This window comes from Amphiura filiformis, unplaced genomic scaffold (assembly GCF_039555335.1).
Source record: "Amphiura filiformis unplaced genomic scaffold, Afil_fr2py scaffold_22, whole genome shotgun sequence".
Taxonomy (NCBI): domain Eukaryota; kingdom Metazoa; phylum Echinodermata; class Ophiuroidea; order Amphilepidida; family Amphiuridae; genus Amphiura; species Amphiura filiformis.
Genome location: NW_027305486.1, coordinates 1,446,858 through 1,454,458, shown reverse-complemented (window position 1 = coordinate 1,454,458; position 7,601 = coordinate 1,446,858).

Genomic DNA, 7,601 nt, shown 5'->3' with positions numbered 1-7,601 from the left:
TAAAAAATCTTTGTTTGGTCCCTGTATAGCAGAGGTCATGTATTTCTGAATTTCAACGAAATATTAACGTGTTATTGTGTTTGCAAAATAATAGACAGTGCGGTTTTTATGAAACTGATCTGAACGCAATATTTTTGCCCTTTTCAGTGCTACATTCAGTTTTCCTTCATCGCTTCTGTGTAGGCTAAACATGTTAAATGTCAATTGGTAATTTATGTCTGAAATTTTATTTGTTGAACACCACTATAGGCCTACAAGTGTGTAGGCGTAGTTTGTTTACATGCATGCCTGCATGTTAATGCCCTAGCTTTCAAAAACAAGAATTATTAATTAAAAACAGCACTGACTAAATCAACCCTTAGGCCCAAAGAGTGTACTTTTGATATCGCGACCCTGCACAAGCCCTTCAAATGACAGTAATCACCCCCAGGAATTGGGGGTCTAGTCTAGCAGCCCGCGAATTTGCATAATTAATTAACATTAATGCAAATTAACTCATTAATTATGCAATTATGTAAATTAGAGGGCGGTTAGACAAATACATTAGAACAGATTGAAAACACTTTGACCAAGATAGCCAGATAGAGTAAAGAATAACAAAATTAAAACTTCGTGGAAATGACTTAACATTTTATTTGCCATGCCTAGTAAAACAAGTAAGCATTATAATTGAACATTTGTATTTGTGTCGTATTAAAATATCCCCAACGAAGAATACAGGCTACCCCTACGGGTATGAATCTAGAAAGCCACGAAAAAAGCTAAATTCCAGAATTTCTGTTAATTCGGACATTGTTGGTCTTTGTTAAACGACCAAATTTGAATGAAAGGTTATTATACACAAACATTATAGCCCTAGGTTTCTGATGGTACAAAAATCTCGTCTTGGGAGTAAATGGGAGAATGGATGAGGCTGCGGATCACGAAGTCTCCCTTTTTCTGCAAACTTCCTCGGGTTTTGTCTTCAGATTTCAGATTCTGTCAACTCGGTATGCAGAGTTTCGAAGTTTAGATTAACAGATTATCGTCCTGCCTTTTCTGTATACTGCAATCTTCATGTGTCCATTATCATCTTCCGACATTTGGTCTTTGGTAATGGCGCTTACATTGCATAATGCATATTCATGATTGTTTTATAAAATAAAGTGTATTCACAAAATGGTGCACATGTGACCTTTATAGTTAACTTTCTCATACGGCGTTGGTGCATCGCCATCTGGTAACGAATTCAACCTTCTAAGTCTGTTGGTGTTGTCTACAGATGGATTGAATGTGCCCGCTGCAGATCCTTGAAGAGTAGGACTGTTAAATTCAGTCCGACCATCTTGGGTCCCTGTACCTTCATTCCTTGAATTGAGTTGCACCCGAGTGCTATCGATATCCGTTTCAACTTCATAGTTGGATTCAGTTCGGCTGTTCATCGTTGCGGCTGCATTGGGATCTTCAAACATACTCCTTCGATCTGAAACAGTAACAGACCCCCCAATTACGGTCATCTCTTTATATGTATTGGACGATCCCGCAGAGGCACTTGCAGCAGACTGACTAGCTGCCGATGATGCAGCTTGTTTAAGGGTTGCACTCGGCATTGGTTTTTCATAATCATCAGTCGGAGGACTTCCAATAACTTGTGGCTGGGTTGGATTGATATTCTGAATAACATAATCACCCATGTCTTTTTCTCTTGCAAGTTTTCTCCGTTGGTAGCATAAGACAATGTGCGCAGCTAGTGAAATTAAGAAAGCCACAACAGCAATTGCGAACAGGATGATCCATGTTGTTGGTGGAGAACATGTGGGTGTGTCCGGTGTTTGAGCGTTTGCATAGTTGATGTTGAAGTTTAATAAAATCGGCAAAATAATGCAAGTGGTAATAAACTTGCTGTTCGCCATTCTCAACCGTTCTTAGCTAACTGGTAGACAAAATTCCAATATAATAGTACATTTCTCAATCAGTCACTGTTACTCGCCGTATAGCTCTGCCCGCAATGAGTGCATGGTAGTCGGTGTATGTCTTAAATTTACTCTTAAGACATCGACGCATTAGAGGATACTAAACACACCAGTGTCAATTGGCAAATATTAAAGCAAAAGTACCATATTGCAAACCTGAAACAGGATAGTCCAAGAGAGAAACTCGGTTCGTATTACCGAGCAACTGAGATATTTTGATGACAAATCATTTATTTTCCCAATATTATAGTTTTCGGTATACTTCCTGATATGACAGTCGCCACAGATTTCGATATTAACTGAAAGCATGAAAGTCACCAAAATACATTAGCCTTCAAGTTCGGGTCAAGTTGACTATTTAAATACCTCAATGAACCGTGTAAATTAATGATAATTGTATACCTTTTGTTGAGAGGGTTAATTTTTCAAGTTCAGTAATCATGTTAAGAAAACGGTCTGTAAATTTGCCTTTTTCGTCATGCTTGTGCACTGAGCGGTGTAACTTGATTTACATAATTTACATAATATAACATGACAAAAACACTTCCCACAATAACTGAACAGAGTGGTGCTATAGACTGACTATATAGAAAATAAAATACCTGTTGTACAGACTTGCCATTTAATATGGAGTGTTTCTTCATGAAGTGCCAAGAGTAATCTAGAAGGGGTCTGCATCAACAGCACGGGCTAAATATTAATTGGGGTGTGTCGGGAGATGCATGGTGTAAAATAATTGTTTGATAGAAAATGTGCTTTCCGTGAGTTTACATTATGGTGCTCATAATGTTGTGTATTTGCTTAAAATGGCAGATTTAAGGAGGTTGAATTTGAGCTTTGTGGGGGACACAGTTTCGGACTTTATGCAACATTGTTCTGTTATTATCAAATTTATTGGGGTTTGAGGTAAAACTTCGTCAGAAACAGGTATTCGTCAGAGCTGAAATGCATGTACCAATTTTTTGAAAATGGGAGGAGTTTAAAATATGGCTCTTAAAAGTGGTAAGTAGGCCTACTCAGAAAGTTTGAATGTTGGGGTCAAATGATATAAACTACCTATACAAAAACAATCACTTTTAAGATCCTTTTTTTTCAAAATCTCCTCGGACATTCAAAACTGGTATACATTACAAGTGCATTTCATTTCTGATCAACACCTATTGGTATTTAGGTTCAGTACATATCACCTCAAACTTTAATAAATTTGATAATATCAGAACAATGTTCAGAAATTCAGAAATTTAACCCCCCACAAAACTCAAATTCTGTCTCCTTAAATCCACCATTTTAGGCTAATTCACTACATTATAAGCACCATAGGCCCCTAATCATGATAATGTGAACTCATGGAAAGCACATCATGTCAAAAGTAATTGACATCCCGACACACCCCAATCAATATTTAGCCCGTGCGGTTCATGCAGACCCCTTTTAGACTACATTGTAGTCTTGGCACTTCGCGAAGAAATATTCCATACTCAATGTCAAGTCTGTATCTGTAAAAAACATTGAGTCTTACAACATGTTTTAGTTTGGGTCAAAACGTTTTAAAAATAACATTGAAATGTCGGGTTATATAAAGGTCAACGTGTATAAAAACACTACAACAACATATTAAAACTGTAAAAATGCTATCGTAAATATTATTTTGCAAACATTTTTCAAAATATTTTGTCAACACTTAAAAAACATTATGTGAGAATGTTTTCCAGCAAGTTTGAAAAATGTTTGTTTGAATGATATTAACATATATAACCCGACATTTAACATGTTTAAACGTTTTCTCAATAACGTTTTGTGAAGTTATGGGAAATGACTCGAACTTACAAAAAGAAACAAGAAAACTTTTGTTTGTTCTTTTATATTTTAAGTTTTAATTACGTTTTACTGAATGAGAATCACATGCATTATTATAGCATTGAGAAAGACTTACTTATTTTAACTTTATTGATTTTGAAAGTCACGGATAAAATATTGCTATATTATACTTACATAATACATCTAAATAGTTCGCATATAAAGTGGTCAAAAAGACTTCAGCGTATTCCTGGTATTATACACAGATATTAGGGCCAAAAATCGTGTCTATCGGTAATCTTTTCTGCTTATCATTAAACTTGGGTTAATTATCAGTTTAAATATTGAAATATGCTTTGCTGTAGTATATTCCTTACATCTATTTGAAACATGCTTTGACATATGCTAAAGGCCTAGGTAAAAATTGTTTTTTTTTCCTTTGTTTTTTTCGGCAAATAGGCCTACCATGTCAGTATATACCGTATTTCATATGGCATAAACAGACCAGGGTTTGAAACAAACAAATAAACATAAACAAGCAAACAAATAAACACGAATACAAAGATATTAATGCTGATTGTAGTAGTTCTAACAATAAAATTATGATTATTGTTTATTTAAACTCTAAAAACTAATAACTTTCATAAATCTTGTGAAAGATGTACACTCCGTGTCAAAAAATATCAATATCCAATATCACCCTTTGCGAGTATATGAAAAAAGTTCTGATAAAAATACATAAACAATAAAACAGCGCGTATAGTTTTAAAGAACATGGTATATATATATCTTATCTTAAAAGATATAGTACTTTTGTAAATCTTTGGTAAACCATGTTAGTATATTTCATTTGGAATTAACAGTTAAACAGGAAAGGGCTTGAAAGAAACTACTCAAAGTCAAAAAATATCAATATCTATATAATAATTATACCTCCTTTCTCATGAAAATGCAATACACATATACTGGCCAAATAAAAAAATAAACATGTTTCACGTCCCTCCCGCTTCATTTTTTGAGGTTTCCTAAAATATATATTTATTTTTTGAAATTCAGTTATAACTTTTCAAAAAATATGTTTAGGAAGTTGGGATGCATTCTATTGCCTTGTTAAGATACAAGAAACACTTTAGGAAGGTTTTGTGATCATAAGAGGGGGTGTAACTCTCAGAACAACAAATAAAAAAGGGCCTCCTCCTTTTTCCAGGCATTATTGTATACGCTAAAACAGCTCTAAGTATGGGTATTTACACCAATTTTGCGATAAAAATAGAAAATAAAAAGCCCCTCTTCCTCCTTTTTTTGAAAACCCGGACGTGAAACATGTTTTATCTTTTACTTGGCCTAATCAGCTGATAATATTAAAAAGTAAAATTTATGGTTATGTCGACATTTACGACATAGGGCCTGTGAAAAATGAAGTATATTTCACAGGTACCCGTGTTTAAGCATTATTATCACTTTCACTTCAACCCAAGTTTAACTTGTTTGTAATGCTTCAAAATTCAAATTTATTAGCGTCCTTGCTCGAAAATGAAAGGAAAAGCTGCGCGGACAGCGAATGACGTCTTCGTCTGAAAATTATTTAGCAGTGTAGGCCTAAGCATATATTTCTAAACATGCTAAAAGGCACTGTTACAAAACGTACATATACATACAAAGATTAAGATACAGAGTGTCCCTGAAAAAACTGTACCGTCAGAAAAGTTAATTTAAAGTTTGAGTATTTTAATACCACAACGAAACAGAACGGAATCCGCGAGGGGGGGGGGGATCTTCGAACACATTTGTACGGGAATGTGCCACACAGACTTTTGGATGCTGTGACTTTCTCTACATACCAACTTTTTGCTGTTGTCGCAACCCATCAGTATACCAATTTTAAACAAAAAGCACCCATGTGCCCTAATTGAGCCCTTTTAAAGGCACTTTTGTCCAATAACCGCGCATTGATCTCCACTGAAAACCAACCAATCGATAAACAAAAATCGCTGAAAGTAGTCTCACATTTGTGGGAACGGCCATAGTGAATGTTTATAATATTGCGTGACGACGGTGACATGAGGCAACTATACACCACATTTTTTTTAAAATTTATTTTGAAAATTGACCCCTTCGTTCTTGAATTAGCAGTTTGAAAACCACACCTCATTCTTAAAGGAGTATTTCGTGATCCTAGCATCGTCTTTTTATGACATTTTTCAGTACATATCCATTCAGTACATATCTGGTGCACCAGAACGAAATTCAAATTTCACGATATCTTTGCAAAACGAAATAATCTGCAAGAAATATTTTGTACATAAACATTATGTAGCCAGAGGTTTCCAGTGATATAAAAATCTCAACTTTTTTTGAGAAAAGTGGGGAGATGAGGCTGTGGATCACGAAATGCCCCTTTAATGCAATCCAGTTCACCATGAGTAATGTGCATTGACACATTCATGCGAATGTGCATGATCTTAAATACGTAATCATGATCTTATAACTCGACATTTAGATAAGAAAATTTTTGTGCTTGCTGGGTATAAATAAAAAATAAAGCTCATTGTAGCTCCCCGGGTGTAGCTCATTGTCATTGATGGCCGAGGATTCAAAAGGAACTGTCATGCAGAAGGTTATTTCAAGAACGACGTATAGTCAATTTTCAAAATGTAAAAAGGGATGAAAGCTGACTTATTATACAATTGCATATACACTCTAAATTTCAAGGATTTAAAGTAAATCCCAAGGGACTGTAGTTAGGGACCAATCAAGTGTTAGATTTAAAATTAAATCTTTAAGATTTAGAATTAAATCTTTAAGATTTAAAATTCAAATCTATAAGATTAATTTTAAATCTAAAATTTATTGGTCCCTAACTACAGTCTTAAGGATTTATTTTTAAATCCTTGTAATTTAGAGTGTACCGTAAAACCCCGTCTACAAGCATATAGTGTGCTTCTGATGAAAGCTATACATTAATCCAGTCGCCATTATGGAGTTTGAGCAAATAAATTACGGATCCAAGCATATACAAACAAGTATTATTTTAAGACCGATCTATTGTATTGGTATATTAACGCTTGCTTTGAATTAATTAAGCTTTTATAAAAAAAACACTATATATGCTTGTAGACGGTGTTTTACGGTATTATTCAATCTTGCTTGGATCAGTTCTTTCAGAGACACATTGGGCTGTTCCATTTAAAATCCACACTACCCCTGTGGAAGATTTTGGAAATACTTTCCACAGAGGGAGTATGAGTTTCAAAAAGAATAGACAGTTGAATAACTCCCATTTGAAATACTCACTCCAGTTGTGGAAGATAGAGGTAAAGTCATAATACAGAGGGAGTATGGGTTTCAAAATGATTAGCCCTGTCTAATTATATTTCAAAAACATACTCCCCCTGTGGAAGATATTTCCAAAATCTTCCACAGGGGTAGTGTGGATTTTAAATGGAACGGCCCATTTTGTAAGTGTAAGAAAAATTGTGTAATTTCTAAATACAGTTTTCATGTCAATTGGCGACACAAAGATCTTTTAGCGTGGAACTAGTATTATAGAGGAAAATTTAAAAACTTATAATTTATGAAATATTTCAAATTGAGTTCAAAACTTCAAGCCTTTTTAAACGTGTAATGAAAAAAATTGTGACTTGTTTGTGATTTGTTTTTAAGAACTATGTTTTCAATTTTATGCACCAATTGACGTTGATACTGCCCGGTCCTGACCGCAATTGTTATAAATAAATAGCACAATTTTAAGTGTTTCCTTAAAACCCCAATTAAGGATAGCAAAACACACGATTCATTAATCAACCGTTTCAATTAGTCAATTCATCGTCTCCCACACAATTATATAATGCT